Source organism: Macaca nemestrina, chromosome 17 (genome assembly GCF_043159975.1).
Source record: "Macaca nemestrina isolate mMacNem1 chromosome 17, mMacNem.hap1, whole genome shotgun sequence".
In the NCBI taxonomy this organism is placed as follows: Eukaryota; Metazoa; Chordata; class Mammalia; order Primates; family Cercopithecidae; genus Macaca; species Macaca nemestrina.
The window spans coordinates 24,306,419-24,330,439 of record NC_092141.1 but is presented as its reverse complement, the minus strand read 5'-3'; the positions used below and the strand labels follow the sequence as shown (position 1 = coordinate 24,330,439).

General features: G+C 42.9%; 2 long non-coding RNA genes across 4 annotated transcripts in view; one reads left to right on the top strand and one right to left on the bottom strand.

Annotated features, from left to right (window-relative positions):
- LOC139359497 (uncharacterized) overlaps positions 1-14,211 on the bottom strand; it is a 38,469-nt gene extending 24,258 nt beyond the window's left edge. Inside the window, exon 1 of the long non-coding RNA XR_011615536.1 lies at positions 14,063-14,211. This is a non-coding gene — a long non-coding RNA (uncharacterized lncRNA). The remainder of the gene's footprint in view (positions 1-14,062) is intronic.
- Positions 14,212-14,874: 663 nt separating this feature from the next.
- LOC139359496 (uncharacterized) lies at positions 14,875-23,053 on the top strand. 3 transcript variants are annotated; one of them, XR_011615534.1, is made up of 4 exons: positions 15,561-21,356; positions 21,625-22,159; positions 22,571-22,688; positions 22,911-23,053. It is a non-coding gene; the product is annotated as an uncharacterized lncRNA (long non-coding RNA). The 3 variants fall into 3 exon arrangements; XR_011615535.1 differs by lacking the exon at positions 22,571-22,688 and having other exon boundaries at positions 15,564-21,356; XR_011615533.1 differs by lacking the exons at positions 22,571-22,688; positions 22,911-23,053 and having other exon boundaries at positions 14,875-21,356; positions 21,625-22,564.
- Positions 23,054-24,021: the final 968 nt, after the last annotated feature.

Sequence of the window (24,021 nt, the reverse complement as noted above, 5' to 3'; positions counted from 1 at the left end):
TTTTCCCCTTCTTAGATTTTTAAAAATGAGATGTAATTTACATACCATAAAATTCACTCTTTTAAAGTGTGAACTTCAGTGATTTCAGGTATTCAAGAGTTGTGTAACCACCACCACTATTTAATTCAAACAAAATTTCACCATCCCAAAAAGAAACCGTGTACTTATTAGCCATCATTTTCCATTCTGCATTCCCTACTCAGTCATTAGAAATTACTGATCTACATTCTAGTTATATGGATTTGGCTATTCTGGATATTCCATATAATTTAAATAATACAATTTGTGATCTTTTGTACCTAATTTCTTTCACTTTCTTTCAAGGTTTGTCCATGTCATAGGTTGTATTAGTAACTCATTCTTTTTATTTCTGAATAACATTTCATTGTATGAATGTACCACATTTTGTTTATTCATTTGTCATTTGAAGGACATTTGGGATATCCACCTTAGGCCAATTATAAATAATACTGTTATGAACATTTATGTCTTTTATATTATTATTTTCAAATACACTTTAACTTTATTTTTTACAGCAATTTTAAGTTCATAGGAATATTGAGTAAAAGATACAGGGATTTCCTATATACTCCCTGCCCCCACGCTTGCATAGCCTTCTCCATTATGAATATTCCTCATCAGGGTGGTACATTTGTTAAAACTGATGAACCTACATTGACATATCATAATTATCCCAAGTCCATACTATAAATTAGGGTTCATTCTTGATGTCATACCTCAATAATTACAGGCTACCTGAAAAATTCTTTGAGTTTAGACAAATGTATAATAATATTTATCCACCATTCTAGCATCCTACCAACCAGTTTCACCATCCTAAAAATCCTCTGTGTCTACCTATTCATTCCTACCTCCTCCTCAACCCCTGACAACCACTGTTTTTCTTTTTTTGTCTCCCTCGTTTTGCCTTTCTAGAATGTCACATAGTTAGAATCATGCAGTATGTAGCCTTTTAAGATTGACTCATTTTACTTAATATACATTTTAAGTTTCCTTCATGTCTTTTCATCCTTCATGAATAGCTCATTTGTTTTTGGTGCTGAACAATATTTCATTGTCCAGAAGTACCACAGTTGATTAATCTCTTCACCTACTGAAGGGCATCTTAGTTGGTTCCAGTTTTTGCAAATATTAATAAAGCTACTATAAGCATCTATGTGTAGATTTTTGTGTGTACATAAGTTTTCAACTTCTTTGGGTAAATTTGAAGGGATGAGATTGTCAGATTATATGGTAAGACTATGTTTAGTTTTGTAAGAAACTGCCAAATTGCTTTCCAAAGGGCTGTTTCAAAGTGATGTTTGGAAAATGGCTTTTTCAAAATTTTGTTCTTACCAGTAATTAATGGAAGTGTATCTTGCTCCACATCCTCTCCAACATTTGGTATTACCAGTAGTTTTGGTTTTGGCCATTCTAATAGGTGTGCAGTGGCATCTCATTGTGCTTAAATGAGAATTCTTGGGTTTTTTTGGTTTTTGTTTTTCAAATATTCTCTCCCATTCTTTGAGTTGTCTTTATACTTTCTTGATGATGTCCTTTGAAGCATTAATATTTTAAATTTTGATAAAATTAATTTATCCTTTTTTGGTACAAAGCTTGTGTTTTGGTATCATATGTAAAAAACTTATTTTAAGGTCATGACATTTTATGCCTATATTTTTAAGAGTTTTATAATTTTAGTTTTTATGTTTATATAAGTGATACATTTTCAGTGAGTTTTTGTGTATAGTGTGAGGTAATGGTCCAGTTTAATTTTTTTCCATGTAAATAGCCAGGTTTTCTAGCACTATTTATTGAAAAAGAATGTTCTTTTCATTTTGAATTGTCTTGGCATCCTTTTGAAAAATCAATTGAATGTAAATATAAAGATTTATTTCTGAACTCTCAATCTTCTGCATGATTTACATATCTATCTTTATGTTAGTACCACCACTGTAGCTTTGCAGTAGGATTTAAAGTTTAAAACTGTAACTCCTCCAAGATTTATTTATTTCATTTATTCAAGATTATTTAGGCTACTCTTGCTTCATTGCATTTCCATATGAATTTTAAGATCAATTTATCAATTTCTGGAAAAAAGTTGAGATTTTAAGAGGGTTTACAGTGAATCTGTAGATTAATTTTTAACATTTTCTAAACAAAATTAAGTCTAGACCATGAACATGGTTTTTCCTTTTAATAATATCATCTTTATTTTCATTAAATGATGTTTTCAAGTTTTCATTGTGTAATATAAGTCTTTCATGTGTGTCAACAAGTTCATTCCAAGGTATTTTATTCTTTTTGATGCTATTTTCTTAATTTCATTATCAGTTTGTTTATTGCTGGTTATAGAAATAGTTTATTTTTATCTTGATATTTTGTCCTGCAACCTTGCTGAAATAATTTTTGTGTTTTATTCCTTAGAATTTTCTACATACAGGATCATGTCATTTTTAAATAGAGGTAGTTTTACTTTTTGCTTTTCAAAATCTGGATTTTTTTATTTTTGCACCTATTTTTTACTGAATGTAGTCTCCCACTACAATGTTAAATAGAAGTGGCAAGTGTGAACGTCTTTAAACTTTTTATTTTTTTTTTCCTGTTGTGAGGAGGTAAGCTTTCTGGTTTTTTTGTGTGTGGTTTTTTGTTTTGTTTTGTTTTGTTTTGTTTTGTTTTGTTTTGTTTTGAGACGAGTCTCGCTTTGTCGCCCAGACTGGAGTGCAGTGGCGTGATCTTGGCTCACTGTAAGCTCCACCTTGCGGGTTCACGCCATTTTCCTGCCTCAGCCCCCCAAGTAGCTGGGACTACAGGCAACGGCCATCACACCTGGCTATTTTTTTTTTTTTTTTTTGTATTTTTTTTAGTAGAGATGGGGTTTCACCGTGTTAACTAGGATGGTCTCGATCTCCTGACCTCATGATCCGCCTGTCTCAGCCTCTCAGAATGCTGGGATTACAGGTGTGAGCCACTGAGCCCGGCAAAGTTTATATTATTAATATATTATACTAATATATTTGTCCGCATTGCCTCACCTTTCCGTTTAAGGAATAATGCAAGGGTGATTCAATGGACACATTCAATGTACCCATTTGCTTATAATATGTAACTTCTTCTATGTTGCTGAACTCCCTTGGCTAGCATTTTATTGATTTCAGCATCTATGATCATAATGAATGTTATTCCGTGGTGTTATTTTCTTGTGATGTCCTTTTCTGTTTTTGGTGTTAGGGTAAAACTGGTCTCATAGTTGAAAAGTGCCTCCCTCCTTTCTCGTTTTGGAAGAGTTTGTAAAATATCGGTGTTAATTCTTCTTCAAATGTTTGGTGGAATTCACAAGTGAAGCCATCTGTTCGTGGGTTTTTATTGTGGGAAGTTTTTATTTTAAATTATTTTTTATTACTATTTAAATTGATCTACTTCTCATAAGTCTATACAGACTTTTTTTATTTCCCCTTAATTTAGTTTCAGTGGTTTAAGTCTTTCCAGAATTTTTTGCATTTCATGTAAGTTATCTACTTTGCTGGTACAAAAATGTTCATTTTATTCACTTATACTCCATTTTATTTCATAAGTTTGGAAATGATTTCCTATTTTCCACTCCTGTTTAAAAACTGACTTTTCTGTTTGTTTTCTTTTTCAGACTAGTTAAAAGTTAATGATTTAAAAATAGTTTCACAGAACCAACTTTTATTTTTATTTGTTTTCTCTATACTATCTTTCTATTTTCTATTGTATTAACTCCTACTCTAATTTTCACTAGTTCTTCTACTTGCTTTAAATTTAGTTTTCTCTTATCTAGAAAAAAACTCGAAAGGTTTTGTAGGTAGAGTATTAGGTTATTGATTTAAAATCTTTCTTTAAAAAAAAAAAAAAGAAAGCTCTAAATTTCTTTCAGCCTTGCTTTAACCACACCAAATAATTTCTTTATGTTGTGTATTTGCTTTCATTCATCTCAAAATATTGTTTTAGCAACCATTTTTGTACTATTTTTTATTTTTAATTTTAGTAGGTACATGGTAGATGTATATATTTATGAGGTACATGAGATAGAGGCATACAATGCATAATAATCATGTCATAAAAATGGGGTATCCATCCCCTCAAGAATTTATTCTTTGTGCTACAAGAAATTCAATTATACTGTTTTAATTATTTTTACATGTACAATTAAATTCTTATCGACTATAGCCACTCTGTTGTGCTATCAAATACTAGGTCTTGTATGTTCTTTCTGTTTTTTCAGGGGTACCCATTAACCATTTCCACCTCACCCCACCCCCCACTACCCTTCCCAGCCTCTGGTTATAATCATTCTACTCTCTGTCTTCATGAGTTCAATTGTTTTGATGTTTAGATCCCACAGTAAGTGAGAACTTGTGATGTTTGTCTTTCTGTGCCTGACTGATTTCACTTAACATAATGACCTCTAATTCCATCTAGGTTGTTGCAAATGACAAGATCTTATTTTTTTAATGAATGTATAGTACTCCACTGTGTTATAAGTACCATATTTTCTTCATCCATCCAACCTTAGGCCACTTAGGTTGGACCCAACTTTTGGCTGTTGTGAATAGTGTTACAATAAACATGGGAGTGCAGATATCTCTTTGATATACTGATTTCTTTTGGGTATAAACATACCAGTTGGATTGCTGGATCATATAGTAGCTGTTTTTAGTTTTTTGAGAATCTCCAAACTGTTTTCCGCAGTGGTTGTACTAGTTTATGGTCCCAACAACAGGCTATGAGGGGGTCCCTTTTCTCCACATCCTCACCAGCATTTGGTATTGCCTGTCTTTTGGATAAAAGACATTGTAACTGGAGTAAGATGATATCTCATTTTAGTTTTTATATGCATTTCTCTGATCATCAATGCTTTTGAACACATTTTCATGTTTCTATTTGTCATTTGTACATCTTCTTCTGAGAAACGTCTATTCAAATCTTTTGCCCATTTTTCAATATGATTATTAGATTTTTTTCCAGAATTGTGTATTCTGGTTATTAATCCCTTGTCAGGTAGGTAGTTTTCAAATATTTTCTCCCATTCTGTGGGTTGTTTGTTCACTTTGTTGATTGTTTTCATTGCCGTGCAGAGGCTTTTTATCTTGATGTGATTCTGTTTGTCCATGTTTGATTTGGTTGCCTGTGCTTGTGGGGTATTACTCAAGATTTGCCTGAAATGATGTCTTGGAAAGTGTTTCTAATTTTTTTGTAGTCGTTTCATAGTTTGAGGTCTTAGACTAAAGTCTTTAAATTACTTTGATTTGATTTTTGTGTATGACAAGAGATAGGGGTCTAGTTTCATTCTTCTGCATATGGAAGTCTAGTTTTCCCAGAGCCGTTTATTAAAGAGGCTATCTTTTCCCCATTGTATGTTCTTGGCACCTTTCTCAAAAATGAGTTCACTGAAGATGTGTGAATTCATTTTTGGGTTTTCTGTTCTGTTCCATTGATGTATATGTCTGTTTTTACGCCAGTACCATGCTGTTTTTATTACTATAATTCTGTAGTATAATTTGAAGTCAGATAATGTTATTTCTCCTGTTTTACTCTTTTTGCTTTAGATAGTTTTGGCTATTCTGGGTCTTTTGTGGTTCCATATCAATTTTAGGATTTTTTTCTATTTCTGTGACCAATGACATTTGTGTGTTGATAGGGATTATATTAAATCCATAGATATCTTTGGATAGTATGGATATTTTAGCAATATTAGTTATTCCAATTTATGAATATGGAATGTCTATTGTTGGTGTCCTCTTCAATCACTTTCATCAATGTTTTACAATTTTTATTGTAGAGATCTTTCACTTTTTTGGTTAAGTAAATTCCTATATACTTATGTATTTAATTTTATTGTAGCTATGGTAAACAGGATGACTTTCTTGATTTCTTTTTCAAATTGTTTCCTGTTGACATATACAGATGCTACTAATTTTTGCATGTTAATTTTTATCCCACAATTGTAATGAATTTGTTTTTCAGTTCTAAATTTTTGGGGGGTATTTATAGGTTTTTCTAAATGTAAAATCATATCGTCTGCAAACAAGGATAATTTGACTTCTTTCTTTCCAGTTGGATGTCCTTTAGTTCTTCCACCTGTGTCATTGCTCTAGCTAGAACTTTTAATACTATGTGGAATAACTATGGTAAAAGTGGGCATCCTTGTCATTCTCCAGATCTTAGAGGACAGCATTTCAGTTTTTCCACATTTTGTATGATACTAGCTATGGGTCTGTCCTATATGACTTTTAGTATGTTGATGTATTTCCTTCTATATCCATTGTTTTAAGGGTATTTTTAAATCATGAAAAGATATTGAATGTTATCAAATGCTTTTCAACATCAATTGATACAATCAAATAGCTTTTGTCATTCATTCTGTAGATATGAGTTATCACTTTGATTGATTTGTGTATGTTAAACCATCCTTGCATCTCTGGGATAAATCCCATTTGGTCATGATGAATAATCTTTTTATTGTATTGTTAAATTCAATTTGCTAGTATTTTATTGAGGATGTTTACATCAATCATCATTAGAGATATTGACCTTTAGTTTTCTTTTTGTGATGTGTCTATGTCTGTTTTTTTTTTTTTTTTTTTTTTTTTTTTTTTTTTTTAAATCAGGGTTATATCTGGCCTTGTAGGATGAGTTTGGAAGTGTTTTCTCCTCCTTCATTTTTTGGAAACAGTTTGAGTATGAATAGTATCAGCTCTTTTATAAATGTTTGGTAGAGTTTTGCTTGTTTGGGAATGCCTTTATTTCTCTTTCATATTGGAAGGATATTTTCATCAGACATATTAGTGTACGGTGAAAGTTTTTTGTTTGTTTGTTTGTTTTTTTTTCCCTTCAGCACCTTAAATATGTCATGTTACTCTTTCATGGCCTATAAGATTTATACTGAAAAGTCTGCTGCCAGATGTGTTGGAACTCCATTGTATATTTGTTACTTTGCTCTAGATGCTTTTAGTATCCCTTCTTTACTCTTGACTTTTGAGAGTTTAATTATTAAATGCCTTGAGGTTGTCTTCTTTGGGTTAAATCTGCTTGATGTTTCATAACCTTCCTGCACTTGGACATTGACATATTTCTCTAGGTTTGAAAATTTCTCTGATATAATCATTTCGAATAAACTTTCTACCCCTATCTCTTTCTTTACCTTCTCTTTAAAGCCAATAACTCTTAATTTTCTTTTTTGAGACTGTTTTCTAGATTCTGTAGGCATGCTTAATTGTCTCGTTATTCCTTTTTCTTTTTACGTCCTCTGACCATGTATTTTCAAATGGCCTGTCTTCAAGCTCACTTCTTCTTTCTTCTGCTCAATTAATTCTGCTATTAAAAGATTCTGATGCATCTTTCAGTATGCCAGTTGCATTTTCCATCTCCAGAATTCTGCTTGAATTTTTAAAAATTAATTCAATCTCTTTGTTAAATCTATCTGACCGCATAAGATAAATTTTCTCTGTGTTATGGATGACTCTGAGTTTTCTCAACACAGCTCTTTTGAATTCTGTTTCTGAAAGGTCACATATCTCTGTTTTTCCAGAATTGGTCCCTCATGCCTTGTATAGTTCATTTGGCAAAGTCAGAGTTTCCTGGATGGTATTGATGCTAGTAGATGTTCTTTGGGGTCCGAGCATTTAAGAGTTAGGTATTTATTGTAGTCTTTAGGAGTTAGGTATTTATCATAGTCCCGAAAAGAATGCTTTTCAATATCCTTCCTTCTTAGGAAGGCTTTCCAGATTTTTGAAAGGACTTGGGTGTTATGGTCTAAGCTCTGTTGGCCTTATGGGGCACCCCAAGTCCAGTAATGCTGTTGGTCTTGCAGATTTGTAGAGCTACCCCCTTCATGATCTTGGGCTATGTCTGGAAGAATTCTCTGGATTACCAAGTAGACACACTTGTTCTCCTCTCTTACTTTCTCCCAAACAAATGGAGTCTCTCTCTCTCTGTTATGAGCCACCTAAATGTGGGGGTGGAGTGCAACAAGCACTGCTGTAGCTACCACCAGAAGAACTGCACTGGGTCAGGCCTGCTGTCAGTACAGCACGGAGTCTTGCCCAAGGGCTTCTGTAATCACTGCCTGGTTACCACATATGTTTGCTTAAGGTCCTGGAGCTCTACAATCAGCAGGTGGCAAAGCCATCCAGACCTGTGTCCTTCCCATCAGGGCACCCCCACCACAGTCCCATGGGAAGTTCTGCCAGACTACTGCCAATGTTCCCTTGATGGCCAAGGGCTCTTCAGTCATCTTGTGGTAAATGCTGCCTGGCCTGGGACTCACCCTTCAGGGCTGTGGGCTCCCTTCTGATCCATGGCAGGTTCAGAAATGCTTTCCAAGAGCCAACACATGGAATCAGGGACCTCAAGAGCCCACATGGTGCTCTAGCCCCCTATGACTGAGCTGGTGCCTAAGATGCAATGCAAACATATCCTCTATGTTTCACTCCACCTTTCTTAACCAGAAATATCTGAGCCAGCAAGTCTCAGAGTCTCACCGAAGGCTTTCAATGTACCACCTGGGTATTACTGCTGGTCATTTAGGCCCCAAGGGCTCTTCAGTTACCAGGTGATGAAGCCTGCTAAGATGGGGTCCTTCCCTTCAAGGCAGCAGGTTCCCTTCGGTCCTGTGCTGTGTCTAGAAATGTTCAGGGCAAGGGCCTAGAAAGGGGGCCTCAGACTCTGACTGGCATTCTATTCCACTGTGGTTGGGCTTGTATCTAAGATGCAAGGCAAAGTCCTCCCCACTCTTCCTTCTTTTCTCCTCAAGTGGAATAAAGGGTTCTCTTTTGGAGCTGCAACTTGTATTAATAAATCCTTGGGTTACAGGAGAAATGATGTCAGCACTCCCTTAGTCACCCCAGCCGATGTTTAAGTAGCTGTCGGGCCTCCTCAGCGTTCTGGCTTTGGGCCCAGTTCAGCACCAGGATTCACCTAGGCATTGCAGTCCTTGTGGTCTAGATTGCCTTTCAAATTTATTTAAGACTCTAAAGTATTTTCTTTCACAAAAAACAAAGACTGTTTCTCCTATGTCTTTGGTGCATCTATTAGCAATATGACGTTAATGCCAGGTACTGTTAGTTCTCGCTTGATTTTTGGTTCTTATGAAGGTGCTTTTTTATGTAGATAGTTGTTGAATTGGGGTTCTTGAAGATGAAAAATATTGGTGAAATCTTCCATTCTGCCTTCTTGCTCTGCCTCCCTGAATCTCAAAATATTTTTAATATCACTTGTGATTTATTCTTTGACTAATTTTTCTTTCAGGAGTGTGTTGTTTAATGGCCACATATCTCTGTATTTCCCAAATTTTCTTATTGTATTTACTTCTAGTTTAATTTCATTATTGCCAGAGAACATATTTGCACAATTTCAGTTCTTTTAAATTTGCTGAAACTTATTTTATAGACTAACATATGGCTAATTCTGGAGACTGTTTTACATGAGTTTATGAGTGTGTATACATTAATGTTGGATGGAGTATTCTATAGATTAGAACTATTAGGTCTAGCAGGTTTCTAGTGTTGATGAAGTTTTCTATTTCCTTGTTAAATTTAAATCAAATTTCTCTATACATTATTGAAAGTGGGGTACTAAAGTCTATGTTATTGTTGAATTGTCTTTTTCTTTAATTTTGTCAATTTTTGCTTTAAGTGCTTTGGTTCTCTGTTTTTAGATGCATAAATATTTATTATTTTATATTTGTCATGGCTTGACTGTTTATGTCTCTGTCTCTTGTTACCTCTTTTTTTTTAAGAAAAAAATTTGTATTAGTATAGTTGATCAGTTATCTTTGGTTATTGTTTGCATGGCCTACGTTTTTTCATTCTTGTTTTTTGAAACTACTGTAGCTTTAAATCTAAAGTTTGCTTTAGTAGACAATATATAGTTGAATTATTTTTTAAAAATCCCTTCTACCAGTTTGGTTTCATTTGAAATCTTAAGTCTATTTACATTTAATGTGACTACAGACAACATAAGATTTACTTCTGCCACTTTGTTATTGTTTTCTATATGTATAATGTCTTTTTAGATTCTCTTTTTGCCTATTACTGTCTTCTTTTGTATTAAATATATATTTTATAGATGACCATTTAAATTCCTTTTTTCTTTTACTGTAATATTTGAGTGATTTTCTTGTGATTGTCCTGGGAGGATAACAATGAACATCTTAGTTTATAACAGTGCTATGTATATTAATACCAGATTTCCTTCTGTCTAGCTTATTTCCCTCTCCCATCTTTATGCTCTTATTGGTATACAAATTCCAGTTTAAGGAGTTTTGGGGCTGAGATGACGGGGTTTTGTAAGTATAAAATTATGTCATCTGCAAACAGAGACAACTTGATTTTCTCTCTTCCTATTTGAATACCCTTTATTTCTTTCTCTTGCCTGATTGCCCTGGCCAGAACTTCTAATATTAGGTTGAATAGGAGTGGTGAAAGAGGTCATCTTTGTCTTCTACTGATTCTCAAAGGGAATGATTCCAGTCTTTGCCCATTCAATATGATACTGGCTGTGGGATTGTCATAAACAGCTCTTGTTTTTGAGGTATGTTCCATCAATACCTAGTTTGTTGAAAGTTTTCAACATGTAGGGATGTTGAATTTTATCAAAGGCCTTTTCTGCAACTACTGAGATAATCATGTGGTTTTCGTCCTTGGTTCTGTTTATGTGATGGATTATGTTTATTGATTTATGTATGATGAGCCAGCCTTGCATCCCAGGGATTAAGCTGACTTGATCATGGTGGATAAATTTTTTGATGTGCTGCTGGATTTGCTTTGCCAGTATTTTACTGAGGATTTTTGGATCATGTTAATCCAGGATATTGGCCTGAAGTTTTCTTTTTCTGTTGTGTCTCTTCCTAGTTTTGGTATCAGGATGATACTGACTTCATGAAATGAGTTAGGGAGTAGTTCCTCCTTTTCAATTGTTTGGAATAGTTTCAGAAGGAATAGTACCAGCTCCTATTTGCATTTCTGGTAGAATTCTGCTGTGAATCCATCTGGTCCTGGGCTTATTTTTGTTGGTAGGGTATTAAATACTACCTCAATTTCAGAACTTGTTATTTTCTATTCAGGGATTCAGCTTCTTCCTGGTTTAGTCTTGGGAGGGTGTATGTGTCCAGGAATTTACCTATTTCTTCTGGATTTTCTAGTTTATTTGCAGAGAGGTTTTTATAGTATTCTCTGATGGTAGTTTGTATTTCTGTGGGGTCAGTGGTGATATCTCCTACATCATTTTTTTTATTGTGTCTATTTGATTCTTCTCTCTCTTCGTTTTTATTAGTCAAGCTAGCAGTCTGTCTATTTTGTTATTTTTTTTCAGAAAACTAGCTCCTGAATTCATTGATTTTTTAGAAAGTTTTTCCTGTCTCTACCTCCTTCAATTCTTCTCTGATCTTAGTTATTTCTTGTCTTCTGCTAGTTTTTGGATTAGTTTTCTCTTGTCTCTGTAGCTCTTTTAAATGCGATGTGAGGGTGTTGATTTGAGATCTTTCTAGCTTCCTGATGTGGGCATTTAGTGCTATAATTTCCCTCTTAACACTGTTTTCACTGTGTCCCAGAGATTCTAGTACATTTTCTCTTTGTTCTCATTGGTTTCAAAGAACTTCCTGATTTCTGCCTTAATTTCATTATTTACCCAGGAGTCATTCAGGAGCAGTTTGTTCAATTTCCATGTAATCATGTGGTTTTGAGTGAGTTTCTTAATCCTGAGTTCTAACTTGACTGCACTGTGGTCTGAGAGATTGTTTCTTATGATTTCAGTTCTTTTGCATTTGCTGAGGAGTGTTTTACTTACAATTATGCGGTCGATTTTAGAATAAGTGCCATGTGGCACTGAGAACAATCTATATTATGTTGATTTGGGGTAGAGAGTTCTGTAGATGTCTACTAAGTCCACTTGATCCAGAGCTGAGTTCAAGTCCTGAATATTCTTGTTAATTTTCTGCCTTGTTGATCTAATACTGACAGTGGGGTGTTAAAGTCTCCCACTATTATTGCGTGGGAGTCTAAGTCTCTTTGTAGGTCTCTAAGAACTTGTTTTATGAATCTGGGTGCTCCTGTATTGGCTGCATATCTATTTATAATAGTTAGCTCTTCTTGTTGAATTGTTCCCTTTACCATTATGTAATGCCCTTCTTTGTCTTTATTGATCTTTGTTGGTTTAAAGTCTGTTTTGTCAGAGGCTAGGATTGCAACCCCTGCTTTTTATTTTTCTTGCTTTCCATTTGCTTGGTAAATTTTTTGTCATCCCTTTATTTTGAGCCTATGTGTGTCTTTGCACATGAGATGGGTCTCCTGAATACCGCGTACCAATGGGTCTTGACTCTTTATCCAATTTGCCAGTCTTTGTCTTTTAACTGGGGGATTTAGCCCATTTATATTTAAGGTTAGTATTGTTATGTGTGAATTTGATCCTGTCTTCAGGATGCTATTTGGTTATTTTGCACACTAGTTGATGCTGTTTTCTCATAGTGTTATTGGTCTTTATATTTTGTTGTGTTTTTGTAGTGGCTGGTACCAGTTTTTCCTTTCCATATTTAGTGCGTCTTTCAGGAGTTCTTGTTGGGCAGGCCTGGTGGTAATGAAGTCCCTCAACATTTGCTTGTCTGGAAAGGATTTTATTTCTCCTTGGTTTATGAAGCTTAGTTTGGCTGGATATGAAATTACGGGCTGCAATAATTTGAAGTCAGGTAGCATGGCGCCTCCAGCTTTATTCTTTTGACTTAGGATTGTCTTGGCAATGCGGGCTCTTTTTTGGTTCCATATGAACTTTAAAGAATTTTTTTCCAATTCTGTGAAGAAAATCATTGGTAACTTGATGGGGATGACATTGAATCTATAAATTACCTCGGGCAGTATGGCCATTTTCACAATATTGATTCTTTCTGTCCATGAGCATGGTATGTTCTTCCATTTGTTTGTATACTCTTTTATTTCACTGAGCAGTGGTTTGTAGTTCTCCTTGAAGAGATCCTTTACATCCCTTGTAAGTTGGATTCCTAGGTATTTTATTCTCTTTGAAGCTATTGTGAATGGGAGTTCATTCATGATTTGACTCTCTGTTTGTCTGTTACTGGTGTATAAGAATGCTTGTGATTTTTGCACATTAACTTTGTATTCACCTATTTCTAAGGCTAAAGTCCATTGCCTTCGTTGCCCTCAATAGACTCTTAAAAAAGGCTAAATTGGGCCACGTGCAGTAGCTCTTGCCTGTAATTCCAGCACTTTGGGAGGCTGAGGCAGGTGGATCACAAGCTTGGGAGTTCAAGATCAGCCTGGCCAACATGTGAAACCTCTCTCTATGAAAAATACAAAAATTAGTAGGATGTGGAAGCACACAACTGTAATCCCAGCTACTCGGGAGGCTGAGGCAGGAGAATCACTGGAATCCAGGAGGCAGAGGTTGCAGTGAGTCAAGATCATGCCATTGTACTACAGCCTGGGTGACAGGGTGAAACTCTGTCTCAAAAAGAAAAAAAAGGGGGGGGGGTTGGCGAGCTAACACTTGAAATGGTGGTCCAGAGCTCTTAAATATGTCATCTTTGTAAATCTGAATATATTTACTAAAATATTTTAATCAGATCATTTTCTGATTATAAGGGATAATGCAATTTATGGTAACTCTAATTTATTTTAGCCTATTTTATAAAGTTTATAAAGTTCAACAACCATTTTTATTTCAAATCAAGATGTAGTCTCACCATGTTACCCAGGCTGACCTTGCTCTCTCTTCCCTGTTTCTCAGGGGGCTACATGCTTCTCGGTCTGGCTGAATGTCTTCAACACAGATCGCTTCCCAGTCCCTCAGGGAAACACTCCTCGGAGATCCCTGTCCTGAGGGTGTTTCTCTACAAACCTGTTTCTGCTGGCTTGGGCAGGTTCCATGACCCTGGAGCTCTTGGCTTCCATACATGTCTCCAACAGGGAAGCTGTCTTGCTCTCCCTGTTTCACCTCAAGGCTGCGTGGCTTGCCTAGCATTAGCGGTAGGCAACCGTGACTGGCCTGGTCTTCGTGGACAGACGGTGTGGCATTTACCCTCTGCACTTACCGTCTCATTCTTGAGGGACAGCCTCTCCTCTGCTCCTGGGTGGACTGACTCCCTGAATCTTCTGGCCCCCTCGAGGATACCGGGCGTTCTTTGATTTCCCTTGGAATCGATGGACAGGTCCCTTGGGACCCTCTTCACCGGGCACAGGCCTAGACACCGCTGTTGGTTTCGCCGTCGCCCCGTACGGCCGGGCTGGCACACATTCCCATCGTCGGCTCGAGGACACGCCAGTGCCAGGCGTGGGGTCACTGGCTCCGCCGCGGAACCGACCCTGTCCCTGTTTGCACGGGTCCTGGAAGGCAGTAGCACCCTGCAGGAGCCCCGGGGGTTTTGCAAGTGGGGGCAGGCCTCCGCTCTTTCAGAGGGGGAGGGAGGCCGAGGGTTCATGGGTCTGTGAATTTTGAGCTGACACCATGCCTTAAGTCCCAGGGGTTGATTCTGTGCTACAGCGAAGCCCCGCCAGCCTGAGCAGATGATGACGAGCCCATCCTTTCTCACCGGGAGGGGTCCAAATTCCAAGTGAAGAGGAGCCCTGAGAACCCAGCAGAAGCCCTGAAGCTCCCCATCTACTGGTGGAAGTCGGCTCAAGGAGGTCCTGAAGACAAGACTCCGGGGATCTTGGTACTGGGATGCCCGCAGCCGATTCTCCCACGCCGCAACGTGCTGGTGCCCGGATCCAGCGGGCCGCCGGGGCTGCAGCGGCAGCCCCCAGTGAACCTCCCCCAGCCCCACCACACAAACGCACCCTCCCACCCCATTCCCGCCGCTGCGCCCCGCGCAGCCGCCCTTGTTTAAAGGGGCCGCAGCCTGACTTACAGGTGGCTAGAGAGGGTGGGCCCCAACCGGCAGGGCCAAAGCGAGTTCGCGAGGCGCCAGCGCTCCGCCATTCACAGTGATTTCCACGGTTGTCTTAGAAACCAGCCCCTGAGGCTTGGCAAAGCAGGAGCCCTCCGTGGCGGTGCTTGGGTGTCGGGGCTGCGAGGCTCCTGCCTCACCTCTCCACGGGGTCGACAGGAACGTCTCCGGACGGACGCCGGGAGTCGCAACGCGCCGGCCGGGATGACAAAAGCGCAGGCGGAGTCCGGGGGAAGCGGCGCGTCGTCCCAGCCTCAGGCCTGCCCGGACGGTGTTGGGGTGAGTCTCCCCAAAAGTCTTGCCCCCGTGATCTCCACGACAGGTCCGCCCGCCTGTCCGTGGGCTGCTCTCTCCCCCGAGGGGCCTTCACGCGCGGAGCGGGAGCCTGCAGCGTCAGGGGGGCTGTGTGCCTGCGGGGGCTGCGTTTCTGTGCCGCTGCTGCCCTGTGACTGTGTGTGTCTGCGTCTCTCCCATCCTCTCTTGTCTCTCTGGCCCTCACTCTCTGTGTGTGTCTTTCCCTCTTTCTGCCGGTTCGTGTGTGCGTGCCCGTGTGCGTGGGTGCGTTCGGACGAACGCGCCCCGTGCGCCCAAAGGCGACTTCTTGCGCGTCGGCCTGGCACTGCCGAGCCTCTTTCTTCTGCCTCTGTGCCTGGGTCTCGCGGCGGGCTCCTCAGTGGTTTTCGCCGCCGTTCCACTTGGGGTCCCTGAGGGCCTCGGCCGCGTGAGGAGATGCGTCTTCCCCAGCAGCAGTGGAAATCTCGTTACCCTTGCCGAGCGGACTCTCTCCTGGGATCAAGATAACCACAGTCCAGCCAGGGCCAAAAGCCCCAGAGGAGCTCGTCGCCCTGCAGGAGAGGAGCAGGCCCGCCTCAGAGGAGACGCTTGGACCTTTTCACGGCTCTTCTCTGAGAAATGAAGCCGCACCACGGCAGAAGCTTGAAGAGGAAGCCGGGAAGGGGAGATGCCAGGCCTCCCGGTCCCTGGAAGGCTGGCCTCTCCGGACAAGTCAGCCGTTGGGCAACCCTCCCCTTAGGCCCGCGGCGGTGGCACCGGGCAGTGTCGGGCCTGGGCTCCGGCCTCTGCTCTGTCCTCCCTCTTGCTCTGTCTCCCCTGTCTCTCGGGGGCCTACACGCTTGTCGGTCTGGCCGAACGTCTTGGACGCAGATGGCTTCCCAGTCCGTCAGGGAGACACTCCTCGGAGATCCGTGTGGTGACGGTTTCTCTCTCCAAACCTGTTTCTGCTTGCTTGGGCAGGTTCCATGACCCTGGAGCTCCCGGCTCCCATACGTGTCTCCCACAGGGAAGCTGTCTTGCTCTCCCTGTTTCACCTCATGGCTGGGTGGCCTGCCTAGCATGAGCGCTAGGCGACCGTGACTGGCCTTGTCTTCTTGGACAGGCGGTGCGGCACTTCCCCTCTGCACTTCCCCTCTCGTTCTTGAGGCACAGCCTCTCCTCGGCTCCTCTGAGCAGGTGGACTGACTCCCTGAATCTTCTGGCTCCCTCCTGGATCCCAGGCGTTCTTGGATTTCCCTTGGAATCCACGGGCAGGTCCCTTGGGACCCTCTTCCACCCGGGCACAGGCCTGGACTCCGCTGTTGGTTTCGCCGTCACCCCGTACGCCCGGGCTGACACGCATTCACATCGTCTGCTCGGGGATCGGCCAGTGCCACGCGTGGGGCCAGTGGCTCCGCCGCGGGACCGCCCCTGTCCCTGTTTGCGCGGGTCCTGGAAAGCAGAGGCAGCTTGCGGGAGCCCCGGGGCTTTCGCAAGCGGGGCTAGGCCGCCGCTCTTTCGGAGGGGGAGGGAGGCCGAGGGTCCTGCATGCTTCTCGGTCTGTCTGAATGTCTTCAACATGGGACAGTTTCCATTTCATCAGGAGATACTTCTTAGGGGTCCGGATCTTGATTGCTTTCGTCTTCTGTGGTATTTCTTATTGTTTGGACCGTTTTTATTACTCTGGAGCTCTCATACCTATCTGGGAGGGGGCACTTCCATTGATCTCCATGTCTCAAGTGATTGCTGTCTGGTCTGTCCGAGACCAGTGTGATGCGACCCCTCCGTGGCTGACCTTTGCCTGCCAGGAAAGGCAGTGTTGCATCCGGCCTGTAATTTTTCGCTTATTTCTGAAATCCCTTCGGTTCCTCTGCTCCTGGGCAAAATGCCTTCAAGCACTGAATCTTTTGATTGCCACGGATTTCAAGTCTCCCAAGGGATTGGGTTTTGCTGGTTGTCAGGGGAGGTGGTGTCAGGGGAACCACCTGGTGGTGGGCTGTTGGTGGGGTATACTTTTTCAAAACGTCTCGGCCCCTCTGGCAGGCATCCCTGCATGTGGTTTGGACTCTAGCACAGGTCCTGTCTCACAGGTTTTCAGGTGTGCTTGGCTTTTCCTCAACTTTGTGTGGGAAATCCCAGTGGCCCCCGGGCACATGCCTGGACCTCACTATCTGCCTCAGCATCGTCCCAGATGACCTCAAAGACACACGCTCACTCCATCTGCTCTTGAAGGAAGTCAATGCCATGTGTGGTCACATTGGCTCTATCTTGGCCTCGCCTTTGTCTCTTGTTGCATGTGTTGTGGAAAGCTGTGTCGGGATTTCGGAGTCCCCGGGCCTTGGAGACGAAGGTAAACCCCTACCCTACTCAGGAAGGAGGGAGGCAATGGACTCATGGGCCAGTTTATTCAGCCAACAGCAGGCCATGCAACTCTTGGGATCTTTATGTGCCCCAGCGAGGCCCTTTCTGCCTCACTACATTGTAACCCCATTCCTGATCACCCGGTCGTATCCATTATTGGATTCGAAGGGGTGTCCAGAGAGCCCAGCGGGCACCCTGAAGCTCCTCCTCCACCGGGAACCAAAGCAGAAAACCAATCAAGAAGGTCCTGACGATAGGACTCCTATGGGTCTGACCCTGGCTCTTGCGCAGGCCCCTCTCCTAGTCCTCTTCCCACCCGCCGCCTGGGACTGCTCCACTGCTGCCACTGCCGCCCCAGTCCCCGCGTCGTGTCGCCACCATTTTTTAAGGGGTCCCCAGCCTGACTCTCTGGAGCAAAGGGGGAGTCAGCCTTGCCAGTGCTCATGCGCGAGGCCTGAGCTGCGGTTTTGGTCACAGCGATTGACACCATTTCCTGGGGATGGGTCCCTGAGACTTGGCGAAGTAGGAGCCCTGTGTGATAGTGCGTCAGAGTCGGGGCTGAGAGCAGTCCTGGCCAGGGCTTTAACAGGATGGTCTCCAGAGGCCGGGATTCACGGAGATCCGACCAGCAGGAAGAAACCTCAGGAGGAAGAAACCTCAGGCTGATCTCCGGGGAGGCAGCGCGAGATCCCAGCCTCAGGCCAGGATTCGTGGAGTGTCAAGGAGGCCTCTTTCCCAATCTTCACTTCACCTGCCACCGCCTCAGTCCCCACAGCCCCCGCTCCACCATATTTTTTTTTATGTAGTCAGTGTCTCACTGTCACCCAGTATGGAGTGCAGTGGCGAGATCTCAGCTCACTGCAAAGTCTTCCGCCCGGATTCAAGTGATTCTCTTCCCTCCGCCTCCCGAGTACCTGGGATTAGAGGGATTAGTCAGAGTCAGGGCTAAGACCAGCTCTCGCCAGGGGCATAGACGGGATGGTCTTGGAGGCCAGGATCCACGGAGGGTCGTCCAGGAGGAGGAAACCACGGGCAGAGGGCCGGAGAAGCAGCGCGGGATCCCAGGCTCAGGCCTGCACCGACTGATGGTGTGCCAGTGAGTCTCTTCAAAAGAGGAGAGGTTTGCTTGTGTGCCTGTGGGCTGCTCTCTTACCCACGGGTCATAGTCACAGAGAGCAGAATCCGGCAGCTTCAGGGGCTGCCTGGGAGTGGGTGTTACCCTGCCACTGCCATACGTCTTTGTGCATTTGTGTGTGTGCCTGCGTCTCTTCTTTCTCTCTCCTTTCTCTCTCTTTCGCTCTGTGTCCGTGTGTGTGTGTGTGTGTGTTGGGACACATGTGCCCTGTGTGCCGGAGGGTGGTATCTTGTACGTTGACCTTCCCTCTGGTCAGCCTCTCCCTGCGTCTCTGCCTGGGGCATGTGGCCGGTTGTCAGTCGTTTTCCGCTGTTCCAGTTTGGGTTTGTGAAAGTCTGGAGGAGTTGGGGAGCTGTGTCTATCTGGTAAGGATTTAAATCACCTCTCCACCCTGAGAGGCCTCTTTTCTAGGATTAAGACCTCTACCCCCCAGCCAAGGATAATAGTCTCACCTGAGAAGTCATCGTCTACCTGCAGGAGCGGTGCAGAGCGACCTCAAAGAAGATGGTTCTCATTCCTCTCTCTCTTTCATCTCATTGAGAAATCTAGCCACAGGGTAACACAGGTTTTGAAAAGAAGGGAACGGGACCATGGCAAGGATCTGTGAGTGTGCAGGCTGTGTTTCACATATCATGAAACATAGTCTAGTGAGTGTTTTGCAGATAGCTGGCATTTAACTTTGTTTTATTGAATCAAAGAAAGAAAAAATGCTGAGAAAAAAATGACACAACTTGCCTGCCAGTCCGTCTGATTGTTACAAATTTAATAGTAATTTTAATTTATCTCATGTAAAGGTCCTTGGCAGTGATACCTAATTTCCTAAGATAGCCTTGCTTTATTTGGTATGATTAAGATGTCATGCATATCAGAGTATCTGGAAATTCTTCCCAACTCCCTTGACATAATGATTAATCACATTTCCAAAATAACATAACAAAACAAACAACAGAAAATCATTTGTTACTTAGTTCCTTCAAAATTTGTTTATTTAAGTTGTGGCTCCTTCATGTGCGAAACATTTTTATGCGTCTGACACTCTTCCAGCCACAGATTTCATCTTAAACAACCTAAGTATTGAAATGCTTGTGCCCTTTGATTAATTTTTCCTACATAAATACTTTGATATAAAAGCTACATTGAGGCTGGGTGCAGTGGCTCACACCTCTAATCCCAGCTCTTTGGGAGGCGGAGGCCAGCAGATCACAGGGTCAGGAGATCAAGACCATCCTGGCCAACATGGTGAAACCCCATCTCTTCAAACATACAAAGAATTAGCCAGTGGAGGCTAGGCGTTGCTTCATGCCTGTAATCCCACACTTTGGGAGGCTGCGGCAGGCAGATTAAGGAAGGTCAGGAGTTCGAGATGAGACCAGTCTGCCCAACCTGGCAAAACCTGTGTCTATTAAAACTATAAAAAATTAGCCAGGTGTGGTGGCAGGCGCCTGTAATCCCAGCTACTCAGGAGGCTGAGGAAGGAGAATTGCTTGAACCCAGGAGGCGGAGGTTGCAGTGAGCTGAGATCATGCCACTGCACTCCAGCCTGGGTGACAAGAGTGAAAATTTACCTGAAAAAAGAAAGAAAGAAAGAAACCTTGTCTATACCAAAAATACAAAAATTAAACCCTGAAGGTCACGTCCGAATGAGAAAGACATTGTTTGGATCAAATTGTCTGACACTAAGGAATAGTGCAGACTGGCCAAGTGAGGTGACTCACACCTATAATCCCAGCACTTTGGGAGGCCAAGGCAGGTGGATCACCTGAGGTCAGGAGTTCAAGACCTGCCTGACCAACATGGTGAAACTCCATCTCTACTAAAAAAAAAAAGTACAAGAAAATTAGCCAGGCGTGGTGGCGCGTGCCTGTAAATCCCGGCTACTCAGGAGGCTGAGGCAGGAGAATTGCTTGAATCCAGGTGGCAGAGGTTGTGGTGGGTGGAGATCATGCCACTACACCTTAGCCTGGGCAACAAGAGTGAAAATCTGTCTCAAAAAAAAAAAAAAAAAAAAAAAAGAATAGTGAAGAGTTAGGGCAGATTTATTTTCAGAGAAGCAGGGAATCTGGAATTTTTGGTGAAATGTACCTATTTCCAGAAGCTGAAAATGCTCTCAAAGGTAAAATTCAAGTTAGCCTATATCAAGCTTCTCCTTGTTCTATGTGTGAATAGCTAGTCTGTATCTTCACCTATGTATATTTAAAAATCAACCTTAAGAAGGCCCTTGGCCACCATAATCCTTCCACATGGTAGCAAGAGCCCAGCCTCTGAGACTGTGCTTCCTTCCCACCTCCCACTGGAATGCCTTCCCCCTAATCTCCAAGGTATCAAACCGGTCAGGGACAGCTGAGACAACCCTACTTCTGGGAGTCCTCCCCAACCCCTTGAAGTCACAGGCATCTCTGATGTCCCTGCCCTTCATCCACATCACTGAACAATTAAGTGCACACATCTCTGTACTTCTATTTAAACCATTCCATATGTGTTTACAATTAACGACTTCATGAATGACTGCGGTATGGATGGAGCAGAAAGGAATGCTGAGGGAGGACTCCGGTTAGAATGAGCTGCTCTTCCAGGACTAGGAATGAACTTTCCCCAGTACCAACCAGGCAGCCTCCAGGGCAAGAAAAGGTAAGGGGATCCATCCTGTTGACAGCCAAGATGGAATTACAGGTAATTCTCACCTCTTTTTCGACTCTCAGTTGGAAACCCCCAGCCACAAGGTGAAGCACAATCCACTCCAGAGCCCCACAGTTGGGGCCGGGGATGTCACAGAAATCACTAGGGCAGCCAGTTCCCATCCGGGGGGGCCCAGACTGACCCAGCACCCTCAAGCTTTGCTCCAAACTCAGGCCAGGGAGTGAAGCCCTTGTCCCCAAGTCACAGAGTGAGGGTTTGTCTCTAACCCTGTGGGCTCCAGTGAAAGGAAAATGGCCTGCAGGTGCCTACAGGAGAGCACCTGAGTTCTGAGACAGCTCTATGGCTCCCAGCCTTCATTCCCATGAGTAACACAGGGACACACAGAGGGGCATGCTGACTGCCTATAGGGCACCCATGGAACACGGATGCACCCTGCAGATCCTGAAACTGGTCAGGTAATGAGGTACAGAGGTGTGGGGAAGACCTGGAGGGAGGCCTTACTGGGTGCCAACCAGCCTAACCAGCCGGGGCCACAGACCAGAAGTGCTTCTGACATTAACCAGACACAGGGAAGGTGTGTAGGATGAGTAGTAGAAGTGACTGCAGAGGCCTCTGGGGATTGTAGTTTTGGAGCTAGAGAGGCGGGAAAGCAGTTGGTTTTGCCCACACAGGGTGCCTCTGACATCTGCACAGCACACACAACCAAGTTTAGGAGCCTACTGTTAAGATGCCCAAGTGACATTGACAAGTTTCGCTGGGAGCCAATGAGGTCTGCTGACCACAAGAGCATCGCGGTACTGCTGAAGGATTCTGGAAAATGTGGTGCGGGTTGGCCGGTATGCACTGACCTTCCCCTGAAGGTGACCTGAGCTCACCATGCAAGTCTCCTCCCTGGTGTGCCCTTCCCCGAGCAGATGCCAGATTGGGACAGAAGCAGCTCAGGGAGAGGCGATGCTTTGCCATGACTCCTGGTTTGCAGGTGACACTGGCCCTGTGTTGCCTACAGTAGGAGGGTGTACCAGGACAGGGAACCCCAAGGCTGTTTTCAGGAAGAGCAAGATTGGCTTGCAGCAAACTCCCGGAATGGAGATGGGGAGAGTCTTGTAGCATTTCCCCGGCATTTTAGGGGATGGAGCCTGGACCTGGGTGAACAGCAAAAGATCGCCTGGTGGTAGTGGTGGTGAGGCTGGGAGACTTGAGCCAGAAATTCCTGAGGATCTTTTTTTTTTTTTTTTTTTTTTTGACAGAATCTCGCTCTGTCACCCAGACTGGAGTGCAATGGTGTGATCTCGGCTCATTGCAACCTCTGCCTCCCAGGTTCAAGAGATTCTCCTGCCTCAGCCTCCTAAGTGGCTGGGATTACAGGTGCCTGCCACCATGCCCAGCTAATGTTTTTATATATTTTTTTAGTAGCAATGGCGTTTTGCCATGCTGCCCAGCCTGGTCTTGAATACTCGACCTGAAGTGATCCACCTGCCTCGGCCTCCCAATGTGCTGGGATTACAGGCATGAGCCCCCAGGCCGATCTCATTTTTATCTTTTCTCTTACAGGTTTTTATTTTGTCTTTTTTTTTTTTTATCTTACAGGTGCGGCTTGGAGGAAACTTCTGGAGGGTGGGGTGGTGCCGAAGAGGAGGCAACATTGTAACCGTTTGGTTCAACATGGGTGTTTTCTTTATGCATCAATTTGTATTTTTAAAGATATTACATTAAAATTTTGTTTATCTTGATTACTGAGTTTTTTTGGTGCCCCATAATTTCTCTATCCATAGTCCTGAGCCTTGATACAAAGTGAAGACCTGGCCTCTGGGCATCAAGCAGCCAGAAATTCCCTTAGGAGCTTTCTCTGAATTGTTGAATTGTGAGTGATTATTTTCCTTTCCTGACTTCCCTAATATCCACAATTTCCTCGTAATCATCCTCCAAAGCCACACCCACAAGGCACCTCTGAGACCTATCATGAAACAGATATTCAAAAATTATTTGTAAATCTTCACACACCACCCCTGCCACAATGTCTTCCAACATCACTTTGCCTGGAGAATTACAAAACAAGGTTTGCATGTTGAGTATCAGCCTCTCCCATTGGGTGGGTGTTTAGGAAGGAGGATCAGCCAAGAGTCTTATTCCAGCCCAGGTAAATGACCTTGCCAAAGATTTGATATCCACAAATGTGGAATCCTTGTAACAGAACTCAGTGGGAACCAAAGTCAGGCATGGGGCTGCGCTTTAAGGAGCACAAACGAAAAGGAAGGACTAGAAAACTTCAGAAAGGTACTGGTGGGGGATGGCGGGGTTGGGGGAATGGGGGACAGTGAGGATGTGGGATCCTGAGATAATCCGAATCCCTATGTGTAGACGTATGTGTACAAAGGCTGTAAAGAGAGACCCAGGCTGATGGGGTATCTGTAATCAAACATAATGTGGCAGCAGGTCAAGTGATAAGGGGACTCTGGAAAAACAGAACAAGCAGCAAAATGAGCAGTATCAAACTCCACAGAACTTAACCAACACCAAGACACTAAGAAAGGTATTCCAAGAAGGATCCAGGTGCCTGTGCAAAGACCAAGCAGTGAGCAGACGTGTGTGTTAGTGATTCCATTAGCATGAACTGAACATCATCGAATACAGCATCTCACAGTTCTGTGTGCATCAGACTTATCTGGGGGACTTGTTAAATACAGATTGTTGGGTCTCA